The sequence below is a fragment of the Suricata suricatta genome, chromosome 9 (assembly GCF_006229205.1).
Source record: "Suricata suricatta isolate VVHF042 chromosome 9, meerkat_22Aug2017_6uvM2_HiC, whole genome shotgun sequence".
Classification (NCBI taxonomy): domain Eukaryota; kingdom Metazoa; phylum Chordata; class Mammalia; order Carnivora; family Herpestidae; genus Suricata; species Suricata suricatta.
In genome coordinates, this window is record NC_043708.1 from 89,246,885 (window position 1) to 89,272,381 (window position 25,497).

Genomic DNA, 25,497 nt, shown 5'->3' on the forward strand with positions numbered 1-25,497 from the left:
GGTTAAGTGTTGGACTCGGTTTTGGCTCTGGTCATGATCTCACAATTCATGACTATGAGCCCCACATTGGGCTCTGTGTTGACAGCTCAGAGCCTGCATGGGACTCTCTCTCTACCCGCTTGTGGGTGTGCACACTCTCTCTCAAAAAAAAAGAGGGGTGCCTGGGTGGCTCAGTCGATTGGGCAGCCGACTTCGGCTCAGGTCATGATCTCAAGGTTCATGAGTTCAAGCCCCACGTCAGGCTCTGTGCTGACAACCCAGTGCCTGGAGCCTGCTTCGGATTCTGTGTCTCCTTCTCTTTCTGCGCTTCCCCTGCTCATGCTCTGTCTCTCAAAAATAAATAAATGCGAAAAAAAAATTTTTTTAAGTCAAACTTTTTACCATAAGAGTCCAGGCCTTTCACATTTGGCATCTGTTGCCAACACCCTATATACGCTACTCACTACCTCTCACACTGAACTCAATATTAGAGGGAAAATGCTGTATATGGCTCATCTTCTCACTGCTGGGCATCCATAAAAATTACTCCCTCTGCCAGGAAGAATGTTCTCCTCTCTACGCTCACTTTTGCCATATTTATTCTTACCTGTCCTTCAGAGTTCAACTTATCTCCTCAGAGAAGCCGTTCCTGATCCCCCCAAATTAACTGAAGTGTCCTTCTTGTGTATTCTCTTAGCATAGGAAGTTTCTCTCTATCATAGCATTTATCAGACCACACTAAATGTTCCTGTTTACTTGGCTACAAGTTGTCACTGTGCCTGAACTATGGTAAATGCTCAACAAACATTCACTAAATAAATAAACATTTGACACAGAGTAGAAACTCCAGAAATACTTGGGATAACAAATAGTCATAACGTTTAACTTTATAAACGCAAATTAAGCTGACAGTGTCACAAATTCTAAGAAATACCACAATCAATAAAATGCTGAATTCCTGTCAGCTTTGTTGTAACTAAAGTCCTTCCAAATGAATGAGACTAGAACTCGCCCGAATATTGTTTTTATTGGCAGCAACTCAAATTGACAGATTTGATTCAAAATAGTTTGAGGTAAGTTCTATGTTTTCGGAGGGAACGTGTGAACATAATCAACCTGGATAATGGCTTTGTCTGGGACCCTCAAAATCTCTCCTGGACAGGAAGCCAGAACTTATCTAATAACCTGCAACAGGTCTACGACGCAAGATCAGCTCATGGCCACCCACAACAACAGTGGGTCAAATCAGCACCAAACTGAGTTCAAAGGTTTCAACTGAGTATGTTCTAGAACTGAGCTGTCCAAAACAGTAGCCACTGACCATAATGATAATGGGCACTGAAATGTGACTAGCCCAAATGAAGCTGTGATGTAAGTGTAACACACCAGATTCTGAAGACTTGGTACCAAAAAAGAATGCAAAATATCTCATTAATAACTTTTATATCAATTACAGGTTAAAATGGTAATATTTTGGATATATGGGATTAAATAAAACATTAAAATTAATTTCACCTGTTTCTAATGTGGCTACTATAAAACTTTAAATATGTGGCTCACATTCTATTTCTGTTGGACAGAGCTATTCTAGAACCACTGGACAAAGCTATTCTAGAACCATTAACTTCTTTAAGGCACCAACTTACTAGTCTCTTTTAAATCACATATATTTATCCCAGGAAGAGATTGAGGCTTAAAGAGTACAAGCAGAGAATGAAGAAAAGGCTAGAACCTTACTAGAACTAGTTCAGTAGATGGTTCTGAATTAACAGGGAAGCATAACTTACCTGTTTACTATAAAGAGAAGCCAACAAACTACTGGGTGTTAGAAGTCACAGCAGTGAATCATCAACATCCTACATGACAATAAGAGCACATATGCTTCAATCCTTTCTCTCCAAGATGTCTCACATCCAGCCCTTCCTCTCTACTACCTTCAATCTTACACACTCATTGCTCATACCTTAAACATCACAATAGCCTCTTAGCTGACCTAACCCTAATTTCTCATCCTGCTACCAGGCAATCCACTAAAATACAATTTCATTCAACTCAAACATTTCTATGAGTCTCTACAAGGTTCTCAAAGAATTCATCATCTAATAGGGAAGACATACATTTCATAATTGTCTAAAATCCTCATCAATACAACCATTTGAAGAACAAATTATCAATATCCAGCAGAGCTGAAGGTACACCTACCCTGATCGAGGATTCCACTACTAGAAACCTGCCATATCTCCTTAACAGGTACACATGGAGAGGAAGCATGTATAGGAACATTTACAGAAACACCATTTGTAATAGAAGAAAAAAAAACTACAAACAACCTAAGTGTCCATAAACAGAAATATTTTTAAGTTTTTATTATAAAATCTTTTAAATATAGAAAAGTATATATGTTTGCATATAAATGAATATATGTGTGTGTGTACACAAACACACGCATCCATACACCCATCACCCACATTCTAAATTAAAAGTTGACCATCTTGCTTCATCCTACTCCTTTCTAAAAAAAAATGTACTTTACAGCTGGTACATACTTCATCTGGTTGTTAAAGCTCTAGATTAAGTATATGTTAGGACAGTTTCCTCCCCGCCCCCCCCACCCTTATTTTCCTCTCCCGTGACATTAAACGGCCGGTTCATCTATAGCTCACATTCTGTATTTTTCTGATTGCTTCATGCAAGGTGGTGCTTAATTTCTTTCATCTTCCATATTACTTATAAACTGAAAATCTGAAAAGTTCAACTAAATTCAGATTTTAAATGTTCTACAAAAAAACTTCAGGGGTGCCTAGGTGGTTCAGCCGCTTAAGGGTCCAATTCTTGATTTAGGCTGGGGTCATGATCTCATGATTAGTGGGATCAAGCCGCATGTCAGGCTCTGTGTGGACAGTGCAGAATATGCTTGGCATTCTCTCTGTCTCTCTCTCTTAAAATAAAAAAACAAACACTAAAAAAATACTTCAATTGAAGCAGTCTATTTGATATTGAATCACATCAGGATGCACATATTTTTTGGTTCATTTTTAGTGATGCCAAGATTAATAACAAGGCTGGTAACAGCCTGATCCTTCCACTGTAAAGGTTTATTGTTTTGAGACCAGCTAGTATTCTGTGGAGTGTTACTCTGGCACCATGCAAATACTCAATTCTCAATGAACATTTTGCCTAACAATTGGAGCATCCATTAATGATCCTGGCCCAGGTTAAGTATTTGATAAAAGGATGTAACAAATTGTGACTTCCTAATTTTATAATTTTTATATTTATTATCTGGCATTCCTCACTAACTATAAAACATTTCTAAAAAAAAAAAAGACAATTCAAATGTTAAATTACCCATTTTCAGAGTAAAGAATGGGTAATAGCCATCTCCATTTGTTTTTTTATTGTTATATGTTATTCAAATTACTCTCCTTATTCTTTTTTATGTTCAAACTGTCTCAATTTCAGCCAAAAAGAGCCTCTTCAGGGTAGGCTTTTGTTGTGTCTTTGAAAGCTTTCTTGCTTCTGGCACAAATTGTTCCAGGTTCACTATGTATGTTCCCTGCCTCAGTCCTGGGATCAGTCATTTCTTCAATAAATAAAGAGAAGTATTTAAAGACCAAAATTGAGGTAATACAAGTACTTGTTATCTATAAAGTGACATACTTTCAAGGTCCTTTCAGAGGAGAGAGCTAGGAAAGAAATATACATTTGGATGGAATTAAGAAGTACACATATTTTAAATCCTAAATTCATACTGACATTTATAATTCAAGTTCAACCTTAAAAATATTCTTTTTGCCTCGCTCCTTTGATTTTATACTTGTATTTCTATTGGCTTCTAACATATAAGCATAAAATCTTATCTACTGGCTTTAACATACAACATCTATCCAATGGTATCAGAATAAAAACACCGATATTACAACTAGCAATAAAATGAATGACATTTAAGATTTCTCTGAAGTTCTTTTTGTCCTTAGCATATATGTCATTTGATATAGAGCTCAAAAGTCACTTGAGTGTGTTTTTCTCCATGTATTTAAATAACTATTTTGATATACAATAGGTTCATTTGTTCAAGTTTGTTCCCAATTTTAGAGATTGTTCTTATTTTCATTCAATTATAATTTTTGAATGTGTAAAACATTTACATAATTCAAAAGTCAAAACTAAATAGGAACCTCACTTCCATTCCTATTTCCTTCACATCATTCCCACTCCCTGTCTCCCCTCCACCCCAAGGTAACCATTTTATTAGTTGCTGGTTTGTCTTTTCAGTTTTTCTTTTTGCAACATAAACAAATTTGTATATATATCCTTTTTTTTTAATTTTTTTTAACGTTTTATTTATTTCTGATACAGAGAGAGACAGAGCATGAGAGGGGGAGGGGCAGAGAGAGGAGACACAGAACTGGAAGCAGGCTCCAGGCTCTGAGTTACGTGAGATCTGACCTGAGCCAAAGTTGGAGGCTTAACCAACTGAGCCACCCAGGCGCCCTGTATATATATTCTTACTTGCACACACACACACACACACACACACACACACACACACACACACACACACACTTGGTATACCAAGAGAGCATACTACATACACTGTTCTGCACTTTGTTTTTTTTCCCGCTTCATATATTTCCTGGAAAATTCTCCAAAGAGATTTAACCTCATTCTATTTTATACCTGCATAGTACTATGTAAAAAATACCAGTTTGTTTTTAATTAGAAAGAAAAACTAGTAATCTTTTACTCCCTAGCAAGTAAGTCAAAAGACTTAACCTTATTAGTTTAAGGCCGTCTATCACCTGCTGTGACCGCATACCTTCACCGTGTACACTTTTCTCAACTTCCACTTCAAAAAGGACCCTGGCAGCCATGAGATTCTATACAATTCTTATTCAATATGTGTATACCTTATTCCATACCCAATGCCTTCCCTCATGCTATTTGCCCAGTTTAGATGGCTACATTCCTTCTCTCCAAATCCTTCAATCAAAGCCCACTTCAAAAATTTCTCTTCTCCAATAAACTTTCCTCTTTTTAATTTTAATTTTTTAATGTTTATTTATTCTTGAGAGAGAGAGAAAGAAAGAGAGCATGAGCAGGGAAGGGTCATAGCGAGTGGGAGACACAGAATTGGAAGCAGGCTTCAGGCTGCCAACTGTCAGCACAGAGCCCAATGCGGGGCTCTAACTCACGAACCACAAGATCATGACCTGAGCCAAAGTCGGACACTCAACCGACTAAGTCACCCAGGTGCCCCTCCAATAAACCTTCCTTAAATGAGCTAATTCCTCAACAATCTTTCCCTTTAAATTTTCTCAGAGATTTATACCATTATCTATGTTTTCCCTTCATTCATTAAACAAATGTTTACTGAGCATACATGTGCCAACAGAAAGGTAAACTAAAAACAAGTCCCTACCCTCATGGAGCTTGTGTTCCTGGGGGAGAGGCTAGCAATCAATCAATAACAGTGGTACCAGTAACGGTAAAGGCTATGAAGAAAATGTAAGGCAGAATAAGTAAAGAGAGAATACTGGATTAGAGACAGGGAACTGCCATTTTAGACAAAGTTTAAGAAAAGGCCTCTTTGAGGAGAGGACATTTGAGTAGAAATGTGAATTAAGGGGGGCACCTGGGTGGCTCAGTCAGTTGGAGGTCAGACTTCAGCTCAGGTTCATGAATGAGTTCAAGCCCTGCGTCAGGCTCTGTGCTGACGGCTCGGAGCACCAAGCCTGCTTTGGATTCTGTGTCTCCCTCTCTCTCTGCCCCTCACTCGCTTATACTCTGTATCTCTGTCTCAAAAATAAATACACATTAAAAAAAAAAGGAAACGTGAATTAAAGGAGAAAGCAAAGCAAGGAAGAATTCCAGAGAAAAGCATCATAAGGGACAGATAACTCTTTTGGCTCAGCATCAAAACATCTTCCAAGGAAGTTGAGAGATAATATATATATATATAATCTCCAAGGAATTTCCCTCTGATGAGTACTGAAAGAAGCCAGAAACTTCTACCTACTATTGAAACTCAATATTTGCTTTCCAAGCTTTCCATGCATCTAGGGTGCAATTACATGACCTCCACTCCAATAAAGAAGCATCTGTGATGAACTTTAACATAGAAGATAATGCATAAAAAAGCAAGAAGTATATAGAATCCATTACAGCAAGAATGGAAGCAGATTCCAATGACACTGGTGGTTTCTTCCTGAGACAAATTCCTTTCCTGCTAAATTAACAAGACATGGATTCTGGTTTTTAGAAGTAAGCTTTTTTTTTTTTCTTAAGACTAAGAATTCTGACCACTCCTGGTGATCCAGAGAGATGGCAGAGCAAACATATGGGCCCTGAGCTTGAGTGAAAAATGAATAGCAGGATATGCAATTACAGAAACAGGAATGGGCCACAGCATATAAGACCTTATAGGCTTTACTACGAAGTATGGACTTCAGTGAATTTACTAGGAAGTTGTTGGACTGTTTTAAACAGGAGAGTGTTATGATATGATTTATATGTATGCATGCATGTATATATGGTCCATTGAGGCATTTTATTTGCACAATATGTATCATATCCTTAGGGAAAAAAAATCCCAGGACTTTCCCTGCTGTGTGTTTTCATCTTCCTTCTTCATGGTCCATGATGCCAGCTGAGGTTAGTACGGTGAAACTAAACTGGCGAAACAGGAGCAGATTATTCTGCCATTTTTCTACATCTTTGAGTTGTACATCAAATCTGGGGCTGATTCCTTCACAGTTTAACCCTCCCATGAAGTTCCCAACAATTTTCCCAGCTCTGTGATCATCAACGATTTCAGAATCGCCAGTGTAACCATGCTTCATCATCACAGTTAGAAACCAGACAATGACTTTGGAACATGGCCTGATAAGAACTGGTATTTGCCTCTCTTTTTGGCATTGTTAATGCTCTTGAGAGAATCAGCCAGGACATTTACGTGCACCATTACAGTGGCACGGAAAGATGGCAGAAAAGAGTTGATTTAAATTTTTAAAAAATTACTCCTGTTATTATATGGGTAGTACATAGAGGAAGGCAAGAATTGAGGCAGAAATACTACTTAGGAAATTATTAAAGGCAAGAGCTGATGGTGCCTTAAGCTAGGATGATACCAGTGTCATCATTTACTTTTTACCTTTAACTATTATATATCTAGGTTTAAATCTAGCATCTAATTCTGTGCTCTCTCCATGTGTTACCTGTTCAGTTTCTTTTCTGTATTCTTTTGGACTGATAAGTTTTTAACATTTTATCTATTTCTTCTACTGATTTGGAAGTTATAGCCTCTAGTTTTGTTCTTGTAGTGGTTCCCTAAGAATTATACCATGCATTAAAAGTCTAGACTTAACCAAAATCCTGCTTTAAAAGACCTACGCAGGCCTAAATGGCTCAATCATTTATGCGTCCAACTTTTGACTTCAGATCAGATCATGATCTCACGGTTCCTGAGCTTCTGTCTGCACAGAGCCGCTTCAGATCCTCTGTCCCACTTGCACTCTCTCAATAATAAATAAACATTAAAGGTACACCTGGGTGGCTCAGTCGGTTGGGCATCCGACTTCAGCTCAGGTCATCATCTTGTAGATTCTAAGTTTGAGCCCCATGTCGGGCTCTGTGCTGACAGCTCAGAGCCTGGAGTCTGCTTCGGAGTCCGTCCCTCCCTCTCTGCCCCTCCTTCACAAAGCTCTATCTCCCTCTGTCTCTCAAAAAATAATGTTAAAAAAAATAAATAAAAAACAAATAAAGACCTAAGCAAGCATCAGTCAATTGGCAATGTGTGGACCCTGTTTGGATTACAATTTGAAGAAACTAAATGTAAATTTTTTTTAAATCTTTTTTTATGGAGCAGTAAAAATACTCAATATGGTACCATAATGATGGACACATGTCATTATCCATTTGCCCAAATGCATAGAATATATAACATCAGTAATGAATCATAATATAAATCATGGACTTTGGGTAACTATGATGTATCAGTGTAGGTTCATCAGTTTTAACAAATGTAGCACTCTGGTGGGGGATCCTGATAATGGGGGAGGTTATGCATGTATGGGGGCAGATGGTGTATGAGAAATACTTTCCCCTCAAGTTTGCTGTGAACCTAAAACTGAACTAAAAAATTAAGTTAGTTAAAAAAAATCATTTTGGATAGTTAAAGAAATACCTGAGGAAGTTTCCAGTTGTTAGATGTTCAGTACTCCCTTTTTGTTCCGTACGATACTTCAATATATGTGAATGTTGCATTAAAAAAACGAAAACAAAAACAAAACCATTAGCAGTAGTGGAGAGCCTGGGTGGCTTAGTCAGTTAAATGTCTGATTCTTGATTTCGGCTCAGGCATGACGGTTGGGATCTGTGCTAGGTGTGGAGCCTACTTAAGATTCATATTCTCTCCCTCTCACCAGCCTCCCCCAACTCAAGCTTGCTCTCTCTAAAAAAGAAAAGAAAGGGACACCTGCGTGGCTCAGTTAGTTAAGCGTCCGACTTTGGCTCAGGTCATGATCTCACTGCTGGTGAGTCTGAGCCCCACATGGGGCTCCAGTGCTGACAGCTCAGAACCTAGAGCCTGCTTCGGATTCTGTGTCTTCTTCTCTTTCTGCCACTCCCCCATTCACACTCTGCCTCTCAAAAATAAATAAATATAATTTTTAAAAAAATTAAAAATAAAAGAAAAAACATCATTTTGGAGATAGAAGAAATGTGAACACTGCCTAAATATGTATGATATTAAGGAATAGTATTTATATTTTTCTGGATATGATAATTATAGTTTGTTTATACATTTTTAGAGATAAAAACAATACATTTATGGCTTAAATAATGTGATATTTGGGACTGCTCTTAAAATAATGGGGGGGGCACCTGGGTGGCTCAGTTAGCATCCAATTCTTGGTTTTGGCTCAGTGCATGATCTCACGGTTTGTAAATTTGAGCCCCACATCAGGCTCCAAACTGATGGTGAGGGGCCTCCTTGGGATTTTCTCTCTCTCTCTGCTCCTGATCTGCTAGTGAGTTTTCTCTCTCTCTCTCTCTCAAAATAAATAAACTTATACAATAAAATTAAAATAAAATAAAGAGGAATATGTAAGAAACCATTTTAGTCTTGAGTTGATCACAGTTGGTCAATGAATACATGAGGGGTTCATTATACTCTCCTTTGCTTTTACATAAAGTTTTCCATACAAAGAGTATTTTTTAAATTGACTCTCCCTTCTATATAATACAAAGTTACCTGAGACCCGAGGATCCTTTGTTCCCCTTCTGCTATTGCCTTGTCTTTTAATCCATTAGACATTCTCACTGTTTCATGCAGTTAAGATTCATTTTCATTTTCCAAATATGTGTCACTTTACTTTTCAGCCCTTCATACACTTCTTTCCTGCCATGTGATATCAATTTCATTCTGCCCAAAGTATATCCTATAGAACTGCACTACTATCATGCATGTAGCTATTTAATTAAAACTTCATGGAACACCTGGGCAGGTTAGTAAGTTAAGAGTCCGACTCTTGATTTCAACTTAGGTCATAATCTCAGTTTGTGAGTTGGAGCCCCACATCAGGCTCCACATTGAGAGCGTGGAGCCTGTGGGATTCTCACTCTGCCTCTCTCTCTGCCCCTCCCCTCCTCTGCTCATGCTCTCTCTTTCAAAAATAAATACACACATACATACATAAAAACAAATTTAGGGGTGCCCGGGTGGCTCAGTCGGTTAAGCATCCAGCTTTGGCTCAGGTCAGATCTCACGGTTCGTAGGTTCGAGCTCCACGTTGGGCTCTGTGCTGACAGCTAGCTCAGAGCCTGGAGCCTGTTTCAGATTCTGTATCTCCCTCTCTCTCTGACCCTCCCCTGCTCCAGCTGTCTCTCTCTGTCCCTCAAAAATAAATAAAAAGCATTAAAAAATTTAAAAAAACCTTCAGTACCCTGGGGCACCTGGGTGGCTCCATCAGTTGAGTCTCTGACTTCAGCTCAGGTCATTGTCTCACCGTCCAAGAATTTGAGCTCTCCATCTGGCTCACTGCTGTCAGCACAGAACCTGCTTTGGATCCTCTATCCCCATTGCTACCCCTCCCCCATTCGCACTCGCTCTCTCACTCTCTCAAAAAAAGAAAGAAGGAAAGAAGAAGGAAGGAAGGAAGGAAGGGAGGAAGGGAGGAAGGGAGGAAGGGAGGAAGGAAGGAAGGAAGGAAGGAAGGAAGGAAGGAAGGAGAGAGAGAGAGAGAAAAGAAAAAAACTTCAGCACCTCACTCACACTAGCCAATTTCAAGTGCTCAAAAATCCTATGTGGCTAAGGACTATAATACTGGACAGCATAGATAAAGAATATTTCCTGGGGTACTTCAGTGGCTCAGTTGGTTAAGCGTCCGATTTCAGCTCAGGTTATGATCTCAAAACTCCTGAGTCTGAGCCCCGTATCAGGCTCTGGGCTGACAGCTCAGAGCGTGAGCCTGCTTCGGACTCTGTGTCTCTCTCTCACTCTTGTTCACTCCTGCTCTCTCTCTCTCTCTCTCTCTCCCTCTCCGTCTCTCTCTGCCCCTCCCTTGCTTGTGCTGTTTCCCCCTCTCTCTCTTTCTCTCTCTCTCAAAAATAAACATTAAAAAATATTTTTAAGAGTCGGGCCGCAAACTTACTAAGTTTGAGATGCTTTAGCTAGGTTTTACGTTTCTTGTGGATACAGACAAGGTTTTCTTTTAGTGGCATTTGCACCCATAAGTACTTTGTAACAGTGTTGCATACATAGGTGGTATTCAACCAAGGAATTTTTCTCAGTACTATGGACATATGAGGCCTGATAGTTCTTGTTGTAGATTTTCCTATGCATTGTAGGACATTTCACAGCATCCTTGGTCTTTACCCATTAGATGCCAGTAACACCACCTTGTTCCCCATTTTACAACACCAAAAAAAAAAGTCTCTAGATATTCCTCAATGTCTCCTGGGAGTAAAATAAACTTGACTGAGAGCCACTAATGCATAATTTCTATACACTGTGATATTACCATCCTTTGACTCAATTGAATACATCAAAAGATATATGAGAAATACAGAACCCAGAAATGGGGGGTGGGAGGGATAGGGCTAATGGTTGATGGGCATTAAGGAAGGCACTTGTTGGATGAGCACTGGGTATTATATGTTAAGATGAATCACTAAATTCTACTCCTGAAACCAATACTACACTACATGTTAACTTGGATTTAAATAATTTTTTTAAAAGAGTAGACAGACATGCCACTTACAGAGATTGTGCTCTAGAAATAGGATCCACTTTAGGTGGAAAAACAAGAGTTACGTTTTGGCTTGTGAGTCATCCAAGTGAAAATGTTCAATGAGAACTTGGCTGTACAAAAACAAAGGTCAGTGGAGCACCTGGGTGACTCACTCGGTTGAGAGTCTGACTTCGGCTCAGATCATGATCTCGTAGTTCAGGAGTTCGAGCCCCGCACAGGGCTCTGTGCTGACAGCTCAGAACCTAAAGCCTGCTTAGTATTCTGTCTTCCTCTCTCTTTCTGCCCCTCCCCGGCTTGAGCGCTCGCTCACACATCCTCTCTCTCTCAAAAATAAATGAATATTTTTTAAAAATATAAAAAAAGAGAGAGGTCAGGGCTCTAAGTATACTTTTGGGACTCTTCAGCATATAAAATGGCATTAAAAGCCAAAGGAGTGGATGAAATCTTTGAGGCTTAGCGGGAAATGTATGCTGAATTGTTGTACGAAGAATTGGTTTATTTATAACTTCAAAGTTACCATCTGGGAACATCTTATATCTATTCATGTAGTCCTACCTTTTATTCTATGAATTAAATTTTGTGGTGTATGCTAAAACAAAACAAACAAAAACTTATGTATAAGGTGAGAATCCATCTAAGCTCAAACTAGAGCCCACCTCAATCCAGCATTTCCCAAACTGTGTTCCCTAAAGCTCCAGAGGGCTGTGGTGCTGAGAAAGGCAGGGGGTTATGGGGTGAGCACAGGTTGAGGTGACAAAACAGTGTCACCCTCACTAAAGCAAAACCATCTCTAAATGTTACAGGATCACATAGAGAACATTATTTGTTGTTTTTAATGCATTTTTAAAAGAAAACTATTGCCAGTAAAATGTCTTCTTCAGATATAAAATGGTTAAAACTTTAAACCTCAAGCAAGAATTACTTAGCAGCTCTATTGTACTGCTATTCCACACCCAAATCCTTATGAACATAAACCTAGAGAAGATTTACTACATTCATCTGCAAGTCCTGGCATGCATGTGCTTTATCTGTGCTCCTGTTTTATTTTTTCGCTCCAGCCAAACAGAAGTCAGGTAAAAGGTGTATGGATAAATTAAGGTCTCAAAATCAGATACTGAAATATAACTCATTTAAATAAATTTTTAAAAATGTGTTTATTAATAGTTTATTACCAAGTTGGTTTCCATCTAACACCCAGTGCTCTTCCCCACAAGTGCCCCCCTCCATGACCATCACCTCCCCTTCCCCTTCCCCCCTCCCTCTTCCGTCCTGTTCTCAGCATTCAAAAGTCTCTCATGATTTGCCTCACTCCCTCTCTCCAACTCTTTCCCCCCCTTTCCCATTCCCAAAAATAAATTTTAAATCCCAAATTATATAGCAGGAGCTTGTTTTAGGCAGTACCCAGAACATTGTGACTCCTTTTCTCCATTAGGTTAAACTTCCTTGTCTTATATAATATACAGTTACTCCCAAGCATACTATATAAAAAATACCTTTCATGTTCTACTATAAGCTTGTCTACATGAGTTTTAATATTGTTTTAAATATAACATATAGTCTCAGGTACCCTAAAGATCAAATCCTTATACAAAACTATGTTTATTTCTTTGAATTTCTCGTACCAAAAGGTGTGATTAAATCAGAACCAACCTAATAAGTTAAGTTCCTAATTCCCACATAAGCTATGTATTTATTAGATCTACATTCTCTATTTTTCTATCTACATTCTATCTGTGCATACCAATGTCCCTATTTAACTGCAAAATTATGATGTCATTACAAAGCTGTTCTCCATAAAACCTAGAACATAAATGTAATCTAATGATTAAAAATATTTATATTTAATATTCATGTTTAAAATAAGCTCAAGTTCCTTATCTAAAACACATAAATTACACACACATACATATACACCCAAACTCTAAACTAAGGAGTAAGGATTCATCTGAACATTCAGTCCAGAATTTCCCAAGCACACGCCAAACCCTAATCTTCCTCCTATATCCCTGATGTTGCTATGACCTTTTTTACCTGCCAAATTAGAAATCTGAGAGCCATCCTTAACTTCCTCCTCTCCCTCATGTCTCTACATACAATTGGTCATCAAATACTATAGGGTCTATTCACATCTCTTTTCCTCTTAATTTCTTTTTTCTCAAATAGGCAATAGTTTCAAAAAGTTCAAAAATCCAAACACAAAAATGTATGCATTGAAAGTCTCAATGGAAGCATTTACACTATTACCACTCCCAACAGCCACAAATAATGACCTTTACTAGTTTCATGAGTATCCTTCCACTATTTCTATTATTGCCAAAAGATAGCATTACTACATACACTGTTTTTCCACTGCCTTTTCTTACTCAACACATCCTGGAGATCTTTTCCTATTAGTCCATAGACAGCTTCCTCATTTTTTTTTTTACGGCTGTTTAGTATGCTATTGTGTGGATAGGTCTTAGTTTATTATGGATGGACACTATTATTATTATAAACAACACTGCAACTAAGAACTATGTACATATATCGTTTCATTTAACTGTAGGATAAATTCCCTGAAGTAGAATTGCTGAGACACAAGTAAATACAATTGTAATGTTGATACACACTGTGAAATTACCCTCATGTCATTTATAAATTAGTCCTTCTCTCCACTGTCTTTGCCACTGCAATCTCATGCCTATTTTTAATTTTTTTTTTTAACATTTATGAGAGACACAGTGCAAGCAGGGGATGGGCAGAGTGAGAGGCAGACACAAAATCTGAAGCAGGTTCCAGGCTCTGATCTGTCAGCAAAGCGCCTGATGCAGGGCTCGAACCCACAAACTGTGAGATCATGACCTAAGCCAAAGTCGAATGTTTAACCCACTGAGCCACCCTGGGGCCTCTCTCATGCCTATGTTATTGAAATACCTCTGAAACTGGTTTCCTTCCATCCCAACCATTGTCGATCCTATTGTCAACGAATTGTTGTTATTTTAAAGATTTTTTAAATAAACACTGTAATACTCTAATTTTTAAATTCCAAAGATTACTGAAACAGCTTCCCTCCAATCTGCCCTCCCTATCTCTACTCCCCAAACCCAATCCTCTGTCCATCACACAAGAGTTAAGCATTTTATTACCAGTTCAGGATTTATCTTACCAGAGCATATTCTTCACATTTGCACATATATATATATGTACCTCCCCTTCCAAAACACAGCATTGTTCTGGGGTTTTTTTCTTATGTATATATTTAATAATATAGCATATATACTGTTCTATAACTTATCACTCAGTATATGTCGTGCTCATTTCTTCAAAAGACAACATTTTATTCCATAATATGAATATACCAATTTACTTGGTTATTTTACTACTATGACCAAGTTTTATTTTTCCAGACTTTTTACTACTATAAACTGTTGCAGTGAACAGACTTGTACATGCCTCCTTATGCATAAAAAATAGTGTTCCTCTAGTACAGAAAACAGGCAATAGATTTGTTGGGAACACTATTTTAAATAAATAGATAATAGCAAATTGCCCACATCAATTTACATCCCCAAACCAACTTATACTCCCAACAACAGTTTATATAATATCATTTCCTCACAATATAGTCAATTTTAACATTAGCAAGCTTTTAAAATTTTGCCTAGTTTGGGGCACCTGGATGGCTCAGTCGGTTAGGGGTCCAGCTTGGGCTCAGGTCATGATCTCACGGTTTGTGGGTTCGAGCCCCGCGTCAGGCTCTGTGCTGACACCTAGCTCAGAGCCTGGAGTCTGCTTCAGATTCTGTGTCTCCCTCTATCTCTGACCTCCCCTGCTCGCACTATCTCTGTCTCTCAAAAATAATAAAAACCATAGAAATTTTTAAAAAATAAAATAAATTTTTGCCTAGTTTAATTTTGTTTTAATATGTAGCTCTCAAATTACTAATGAGATTGCATTACTTACCAAATATTTGTCGGCCACTTATGTTTTCTTGTCTGAAACTGCTGGTTTATATTCCGTGTTTTTCTATGTCACTGTTTCTTTGTAGGAGTGCATTATATATATACATAGTTCTTGTTTATTATATACATTGCAAATATTCTTCTCAGTTTATTTGAAATTCCTGTATTTTGAACATTGTCATAAAGTCTTAAACTGGGATTTAGCCAAATTTATCAAAATATCTTCCTAAAACAGAGTCATGTATTCCAATCACCTATCAAATACAGAGTTTAACCATATGTATATTTAACTTGAAGTGAAAATAGATGGCCACCACCTACCATTCCACTTCATAAACATAAATCCCAGAATTACCCTGAAATCTGAATCTCCCATTTCCTCAGTGGGTATCTGTTCTCAAGTGCTTCTTATAGAGCCAATTTAACATAGCAATGGATGAAAGTTTAATGTTTATTTTATTTATTTTTGAGAGAGAGAGAGAGAGAGAGACCAAGCATGGGGGGGGGGGGGGGGGGGCAGACAGAGAGAGAGAGGGAGACATAGAATCTGAAACAGGCTCCAGGCTCTGATCTGTCAGCACAGAGCCTGATATGGGCCTCGAACTCAAACTGAGATTATGACCTCAGCTGAAGTCGGATGCTTAACCAAGTGAGCCATCCAGGCGCCCCGAAAGTTTAATGTTTAAAAAAAACTTTACTTGATACAACAGAGCCCATAAATGTAGGCCAACTTCCTCCAGGGCACAATTGAGGAAATAGCATTATATTTCAGCACTTGAGGAAAAACTGGTTGTATAAACTTACTGAGAGATCTCTCTACTTCCCATGTAGCAACTTCCTACAACGCACTTCAGACTTTTCTGAATCTGGCCCGTGCTTCACTGTGGCTTCATCAACTCACCACTTCCTACTTGCATTTATACTCCAACAATACACAGTTACCTATAATTACCCCTACATACTATTCTGTCTTGTGATACCATTCCTTTATATGCTATTTTACCTCAGAAGTCTCCTTACCCCAAATTACCTCACCGCGTGAATAGAATATTCTTTCTCTGAACCCCAGTTCAGACCTTACCTCCTCCAACCAGCTCCTGTTGCCCTTCTTGACAAAAAGAATTAATCATTTCTCTATTTTCTCATTATGCCCTGAACCTACTTACATTAATACATGGATTCCACTCTATTACAAGGATTTGTTTACAAGCTCTCCTCTCCTATAAGCTTTAGAAACTCAGGCAGGGTTTATCTCATTTTTATGGGTATTTTAGTATTCAGCAGTTTCTAGTATCCCATTCAGTAGCTATCTGCCAAATTAAACAAGTCCTCTGTATTCATCAGTACAACAAACACTAAAAACCTATACACAAAATAATTGAAATCATGCTCTTTAACTGAAGATATTTCATAACCTGAAAGGATATGTGGATTAAAATAAATAAGAGTGGTCTGTGGTTCTTTTTTTTAAGTGGGCATATACTGGAGATCACTGTTTTTCAAGTTGTAAGTCATGACCCTTTAGCAGACTGTGAAATCACTTAGCGGGTTAAAGCCAACATTTTTAAAAGTATCACCATATATCAAATATAGTAAAAGTAAGCCATGTTTCATGAAATCTTTGCTCCAGTTATACACACACACACACAACACACACATACATACGTGTATATACATTATTGATGCAAAACACATTTTTTACTGTATCACAATAAAAAAAATAATTTGAAAGCAACTTCCATAGCTGCTATATGGATTCAAAGAAGCTTTAAATTAACAAACAAGTGATGTAGTCATGAAAGGCTTCTTGGATGAAAGACATTTGGAGCACCGTCTAGCTCCCCACTACCTCTCTATCACTCCTCTTTATTCATTCTGCTCTAGGCACGCAAGTCTTCGTCATTATTCAAACAAGCCAAACATGTTCCCACCTCAGGGTCTTGCACATGTTGTTTTTTCTGCCCAGAAAGCTCTGCACTTACATAACTGCATGGTTTACTCCCTTGTTCCAGGACACCCAAAGAGATCTTTCCCTGACCACCTAAAATAGCAACCACCTCCCACCATTCTAATCCCTTATCCAGTTTTATTCCCTTTCCTTCCACTACCACCTGAAAATGTATCTGCTGTGCTCTTCCTCCCCCCTCATCCCAAACATCAGCTCCAAGAAAACAGAGACTCTGTCTACTGCTTTCATTACTATACCACCAGCGATTAGGACGGGGCCTAGTACAAAGCAAACACATCTCAATAGGCTCTGACAGGACTATCAAGGAAAGGGAAAAGGAAGAACACACAGAATTGTGTCTGAGCATGGTACATCTCAGAGGAAACAAGGTTGAAGGAAGGTTGACGAATCACAATATGAAAGGTTTGAAAATCAGAAAGCAGAGTTTTGGACTTTATACTGCAGACAATTGGAAGTCACTCAATATTTTGAGCAAACGGTGATCCATTCAAACATTTATTCAGCACAAGTTCAATTCACTTTGCTTGGCACAATGCAGAGTGCAAAGGCCAAGAGCACATGCTCTCTCTGCTGTTTAGGTTTAATAGCAATGGGTTCAAAAATGGTTTTAGAAAAATTATTCTGGCAACCATATGTAGGATGGATTGGGAGAGGAAACCCTAAAGCTAGAAAGGGAAATAATAGACAAAGCAAAGCCTCAGGACAAACTGCGATCGAGTAAACAGTAATCTAAAGAATTGTGCTAATGGGTATAAATAATAAATTAGAAACATGTATTATAAACAACTTTAAGATTTAAGTATGATGATGATAAAGCTTACAAAGAAAAACTGAACAATTTGCATCACTTTTAGATTACCCAACCATTGCATACAATGATCAAAGTGATCAGAGAGGAAAAGTTAAGTGTGGCAGCAAGATTCCTAGAAAAGCAAGAAGAATCCACTTCCATCCAGTTCACAAAATAAGATGACAGAGATTCATCATGGTGACCATGAAAAAAAAAGTGCAAGCTTGTACTCTATTCACTTTTTTGGGAGAAGGAGGGGCGGAGGAGAGAGAGAGGGAGGGAGGGAGAGTGGGACAGGGAGGGGGAGAGAGAGAGAGAGAGGGAGGTAGGAAGGGAGAAAGGGAGAAAGGGAGAGAGAGGGAGAGGGAGGGAGAGAGGGAGCAAGAGGAAGAGCACACAAGCAGGGAGCGGGGACAGAAAGAGAATCGTAAGCAGGCTCCACACCCAGTGCAGAGCCCAGTGCAGGGCCTCGTTCCCACAACCCTAGATCATGACCTGAGCTGAAATCATGAGTCAGACATTCAACAATGAGCCACCCAGGCATGCCTCTATTCACTTTTTCAATTAAGTAGAAATCAATGGCATCTTTTGAAAATGAGAAAGAAGATACATGAGAAAACAGAAAAAATGTGAGATTAACAAAATGATGGCCAAGAACTAGCAAAGGTCCATTGGGAATTGTTCAGCATAAATTCAGTGGCCAAGAAATCTTCATAATTACCCACCTTCCTCCATAAATATGCTATGACCTGTGAAGAAAAACAGAGGAGATACATAATGGAAAGACTTAACAACAGGTAAATATGAAAGGTAACTGGTGCCAAGTTTAGGCTATACCTAATGCATACAGGAATAAACTATGAGAATGGCTGAAGGCACAGGTGGAATAATCACAGGGGTAACGATGTAAGAGTTCACACAAGCCAGGATGCACGGGAAATTTTTCAGATCATTCACTTAAACACCATACTGTCCGCTATAGTCTGAATGCCAGTATGTCTCTCCTCTCACCCCCAAATTTGTAGCCAGAGTGATGGTATTAGGGAGGTGGGATGTTTGGGAGGTGATTAGGTCAGGAGGAAAGATCAAGAATAAGATTTATGTCCTTATTAAAAAAAAAAAAAAAAAAAAAGACCCCAGAGAGCTCTCTTGCCCCTTCTACCATGTGAGGATACAATGGAAAAGCCTGCAACTGGAAGAGGGTCCTCACCAGACCCCAACCATGCCAGCACCTTGACCTCCCAGCCTTCAGAACTGTGAGAAATAAAGGTCTGTTGTTTGTAAGGAACCAAGTCTGTGTTTTTTTTATTACAGGAGCTCAGACTAAGGCACAGGTTAAATGTTTTTCCTGTTTGGATACATGCTAAGTGCTGTAGACACAAGAGTACAGGAATCAAAGGGCTGGACATCCAATTTTATGGGAGGAAATGACCTAATTCCAACACCAGTTCTACAATTAATATTATGACTTAGGGTAAACAGCCCTCTAGTTTCTACATCTGCAGAATCGAAGGGCATATTAGAAGAGAAGTAGCATAGTGGCTTCTACTCACCTCCTTTAAAGAAAGCACTGTAGTAAACCAAGTTACAACAGTCACACTACTGGGTATTTACCTAAAGAAAACAAAAACACTAATTCAAAGGGATATATGCACCCCTATGTTTATAGCAGCATTATTTATAATAGCCAAAGTATGGAAGCAGCCCAAGTGTCCATCAATTGATGAATGGATAAAGAAGATGTTATATATATACGTGTGTGTGTGTGTGTGTGTGTGTGTGTGTGTACAATGGAACATCATTCAGCTATAAAAAAAAAATCTTGTCATTTACGACAACACAGGGCAAGAGAGTATAATGCTAAGCAAAATCAGTCAGACAAAGACAACTACCATATGATTTCACTCATATGTGGAATTTAAGAAACAAAACAAGGGGGAAAATGAGAGTAAATGGGTAAATAAATGGGTAAAATAAGTGATGGAGATTAAATAGTACACTTGCTGTGAAGAACATAGGGTGATGTATGGAACTATTAAATTACTATATTGTAAATGTGAAACTAATATAACACTGTATGTTAACTGGAATTAAAAACTTAAAGTAAAATAAATAAAATAGGAAAAAAAAAAAAAAGAAATGTCTTATCCCTCAAGTGTAATGAGAAAAAAATCTAACTGGGTTAGAGGAAGTCTCAAGCCTCTTCTAGAAAAGATTCTACACTCTGTAATAGAATCAACAATATTGGTGGAGGTTTAGCATATTTTATAATCAAAGGAAATAGAAGTGGGCATTGTGTTTTCTTTTTAATTGTTTAATTTTTAAATTACCATGGGTTATAAAGCTATATAGTAACATGAAAAGGTGTATGTCTTAACATTAAAATAGACTCAAAACTGAATAAATATTCTACAGGTTTCTTAATTGCAATTCCAAAATACAAAAACTTTTTTTGACAGCTAAAACCTTACCTGAACTGACTGAAGCTATTTATAGTCTTTACCCCATTTGGTAAAAATGTTCATACATTTTGCTGCAGAAACAGTAATATGTTTGAAGAGGACTGAATTCTGTTGAAAGGTTATATTATTACCTAGCCTATATCCAAAAAATTCTTAATTCCAAAACCTATTAGACCCCAAGGGTTTTAGTGGGCTATGATCCTATAGGACTAATGGCTAACATTTGCTGAGCTGTTAAATGTGTCAGACACTGTTCTGATCACTTTATATGCAGTAAATCATTTAATCCTCCCAACCACCACAACATACTATTAAAATTATCCCTGGTTTACAAAGGAGGAAACTGAGGCATAAAGAGATTAAGTAAATTGTCTAAAGTCACAAATCTAGAGAGTGACTAAACTAAGATGAATACATTTAAAATAATACACATAAGAGGATGAAAACACAAAATAGAGAACTAATTATGATAGAATGAGAGGACTGTGTGATTGTTTTCTCTATTCAATTAATGTGTTACTATTTGGTAAGGAATCAAACTTAAAAAAATACAAAATATTTCATGCACGCACAAATTCTCATTTATGTGCAATCCCTAAGTCAAATTGCATAAAATGTACAGTATAAAACCCACACTCCTCAGTTTATGCTAATCATCTCTAATTTTTTATTGAAATTTAACATTTTAATATGCCTTTCACTACAAGAAATACACAAAACATATATTCATTTTAGTCAGAAAACATGGATAAGCAATAATAATCACTTTTAAAACTACACTCAGAAATAACCAATTAACAATTTGGCACACACCCTTCCAGACGGCAATACAATTTTTCCTTGAACAATGTAGGGCTTAAGGGCGCACATCCCCCCCACATACACACAGTTGAAAATCTTGAGTATAACTTTTCTCTCCCCAGAAACTTAACTATTAATAGCCTACTACTGACCTGAAGCATAATTAATGAAAACATATACATATATACATATTTTGTATGTGACATACTATGTTCTTACAGTAAAGTGAGCTACAGGGAAGACAATGTTAAGAAAATCATGAGAAAATACTTATAGTACAGTACTGTACAACACAAACAAACAAAAACCTGTGTATAAGTGGACCCAAGTAGTTCAAAGCCCTATTGTTCAGGGCCATTTTTAACCAAAATGGAATTGCTTTTAAAGCTACTTTTTTCACTTAACATGTATCAAGACATCTCTTCAGGACTTTACCTTCTTCTAACATCATATTATTTAACAGCTAGGCAGTACCCCACTATGAGTATGTATCCTAACAATCACTGTTAAACATTTACGTTGTGTATAATTTTACAGTATAGTGATCAAGAGTTACTGACTCTGGAATCAAACTGCTTGGACCCAAGTCCTGGCTCTACCACATACTGACTCTGCTCCCTTAGACAACCTCCCTCAATTCTCTATGCCTGTTTTCTCTTGTGGAAAATAGAGATATTTTCTACTTCATATAATTAATGTGGGAAATGGGTCAAATGTTAATACACAGCTTTTACTATCAAAAGCGCTGCAATTAGTATACTCACAGCTATATCTTTGCACACACACCCTTATTACATCAAGAAAAATTCCCTTAAATGAAAATTTCATGCTTTGAGTCTGCCAAATTACAGCTGGGTTTAGAGCCCTCATCAAATAGCTCTCTCACTTAATACTCAATTCTCTTCACCCAAGAAGGTGAAAACTATGATCCAGTTAAGTTAACCAGTGCGTTTCAAATAGCTTTTGCTCTCCTACTTTGGTACCACAAACTTAGACCTGTATCATAAAAACTGAAAACTTTGTAGACTATTTTAGGATGCCCTGCCCAAATCCTCATTCAGCATATTAAGTGCTCCACCCTAGGATCCCTAATTTGAACATCAGTGAAAGCAGAGAGCCTATCACCCAAAGCAACCCATTATATCTTTACTGTTTTGTGGAAATTTCTCCTGAAATGTTGAAATCTGCCTCCTCCTACTACTCACTGATCTAGTTCTTTCTAGTCAGATCAAATCTGATCTGTGTGAAAGACCTTTAAGTATTTACAGATAGCTATCATTTCTTAAATGAGCTTCTTTTTCTTCTTTGAGGCAAACATGGCATTTTTCAGCCTTTTCTTCTTTCCTCATGTCCCTTTCCCTCATGATCAAGGTCCTCCGGATATGCTCTATAGCTCACTGGTTTATAAACTTGAGTGTCTATCACCTGGGGAACTTGAAAAAAAATACAGTGGCCCAGGCCCTATCCTACTTGAGCTTGGGCTTCCATGTTTTTGCTACCCAAATGATTCTGATATGAAGTCTGAAAACTGATGCAAGGGCCCACTCATAATGTGACAGTATGCTACCTAAAAAGCCCACACACTATCCCCAATATAATATAACCAATACAAGTAAAGTAGAGCAGGGAGAACACCTGCTCTTTCTACGTTGTTTTACCAACTCCAGAATGACATTTACTTTTTTAAAAATACCACGGTGTTGATTCAGACTAAATGTAGTTAAAATGACTGAGTCTTTTCTAGTCTCTATTTGTGTACTAGCACCTTGGGCTCTAACTGCCAGCCTTTCCAATTATTCCCATTAAAAGATTAAGAGAGCCAGGACAAAGAATTTTTGATTTCTATTTCTAAATGTATCAATGGCTCTGCATATATGGATTCACCTTCAGTGGAGAAATCATTTCATGCTTTAGCCTCCACACTTACATCATGGACCTACTTAGCCTAAATTAAAGTATACTAGCCCACCAACATCTGAATTGACAGCTGACTGCACCAACACATCTACTCTGTGCAAAACGCTGTTATCAACAACGTGGGAAAACACAGGCCTTAATACTAGTAGACTGACCTGGAGAGCATGATGGAAAAACACCTTCAAAACAGTTAAGTCTAACACCAAGATAGACACGTTAATGCTATAGAAATGTATGATTACTAGTTGGAAAGCTCTGGGGCTAAAGAAATGATACCTGAACTTCAACGTTTCACTTCCCTTTGCTTTTTAATATATACAAGCGAGAGAGGAGATGGACCATTCACACTCAGGCTACTTTGATATCACACCGTCAAAAATACACCCTCAAAATAAATTCATGATTCAAAATTTCATAGGAGGTCTGAATCCTGATTTGTTTGCTTTACCTGTTCCTAACTTATGAGGTACTTAAGGGGGGGAGGCCATTATATAGATAAGGCCCATTATAAATACATCTTAGAAATGCTAGAGGGGGAGATTCAATCTGATATTTATTTTCATTTGCATGGCAAACATCAAAAATATACCTGGCATTTTCAAACAATTATGTCAGGAATGACCAGATGCTTCCTGTTGATGGAACAGTAGAGAACTACAGCCTGACAGAATCAAACTAGAGTTCACAGAAACAACTGGAAATGAAGTTAGCTTCATTTCAAAACCATTAAACCAAAGTATGGCCTTACATTTTCACACATTTACAGTATAACTGGCCCCCAACCTAAAACACCCAGATTGACAGAAAGAGACACAGAACTCTAAGTTAGGAGACTTAACTCTAAAGGTATGCATATACTTTACAAAAGTATTGTTTGACCAACTGTTTCACTGCAGGATTCCTTTTAAGTTTGGTGCTCCTGGAGTGCTTTGACAGTGTCCCCCTACTTCAAATATTACATTTACACACAAGTTTTCACAAGTACATCAAATATGGAATTCCTGTTTTTACTTCCATAGAGCATTAAAAATAAGATGTGGAATTGAAAATTAAGGTTAGTCACTTAAAATATTTTCCTGAGTCTCCAGGATCATATAAAGACTATGCAATCTTTATTCTTGATATTGCTTATACATCTAAATCCCAAAATGAAAAAAAAAAACTTAGTGCCCAAGACAGAAGTATAGGAATCAAGTTTCCTATCCCTATCTTTAAAAGGTATCTTGGATATTATCCTGATTTGACGTGTATGGTGACAGGATACAAACGACGACCAATTTCTCAGTTAAAAACAAAAAACAAAAAAAGCTTAAGCATACAGTGGGGTTCTGGGAGTTTTCCAGAGGTTAGTTACATGGTGTGATACAACAGGCTGAATGCATCAGGAGATTTAAAAATCTAACTGTCTTGTATTAAAGCAGACATTTAAAAGACTTGCAAAAAGGCAAAACAATGTCAACTCTTGCCAACATGTGACTTGTGCTAACATGTAATGGAATTTTGTTGCTGTTATTTTGGGGGACAATACTTAAAGAGAGAAAAATTTTAAAAGGCATAAAGCCATCATTAATTTCCTTAAATTCAATGTCTAATAAGTCTGAAAGTGGAAGTATCCAGGCTGACGATTTGAGTCACTGGGAAGACATTTAAACCAAGCTGGGTGGGTCTACAAGTGAAATAAACTATCTGAAAAAGACTTTTCGACCACTAACAGCCGCATAATAAGTTACAGTGCATCTTTAATTCTGTAATGGAAAATTACTTTACAAGGATCATTTACGGACTACAGTAAAAACATTTTTCAGATAAAAACTGAACTTCAGGGGGAAAAAAAGTACTTCAGAAAGTAACTTGCCTGAATCCAGTCGGCAATCAGTCTTCGGAGAGAGTACTTAAAATATTCAAACATTACCAAGACCCCTTCAAAAGTACTGTGGTCGCTACCCCTCCTTTGAGCAGACGTCTGCTCGCCAAAGTCCAATCAAGTTTAAAACCAGAGTGTATGTACTGAAAACAAGCTTAGAGTGGGAAAACACGCACAATATATAATTTCTTCGGTGAGTTTTCACGATGCACCCCTGAAGCGAGGCACGCTGATTCAACACGGCAGGACAGCTTCAACGAAGCACACTAAACACACACTGATTCACTGTGTTCAGGCAGAAATGACCTGGCAAAATTCTCAACTTCTTTTCCGCAGCCGTGCACCCGCAGATCCCGGCGGCCAAGTCCCAAGAGCAGAAGTCCCGCGCATCCAGAGAGCCGGGCTTTGTCCCCTCAGGGACTTGAGTCCCCGAGGTCGTGGCAGTAGCCGCGATCGGCCCCGCGCAAGCTGGGCCAGGCCGGGCCCTCCAGTTAACCCTGTCCGAGACAGCCGCTCCCGCCG

The 25,497-nt window shown here is 38.1% G+C and overlaps 1 protein-coding gene and 1 pseudogene across 7 annotated transcripts in view; both read right to left on the bottom strand.

The window, feature by feature from the left end:
• GABPB1 (GA binding protein transcription factor subunit beta 1) overlaps positions 1–25,497 on the bottom strand; it is a 71,069-nt gene that overhangs the window by 45,013 nt on the left and 559 nt on the right. Inside the window, exons 2-4 of one of the 7 annotated variants that reach the window (XM_029950536.1) lie at positions 19,485–19,545; positions 18,657–18,680; positions 8,165–8,220 (exon numbers count right to left, since the gene is read on the bottom strand). The exons of 5 other annotated variants lie outside the window; for them this stretch is intronic. The gene's annotated coding sequence lies outside the window, so the exon portion shown is untranslated. Of the gene's footprint in view, positions 1–1,766; positions 1,901–8,164; positions 8,221–18,656; positions 18,681–19,484; positions 19,546–25,497 lie in introns of those variants that run through there. One more of the 7 variants, XM_029950537.1, reaches the window with a different exon arrangement.
• LOC115300937 lies at positions 6,597–6,943 on the bottom strand (annotated as a pseudogene).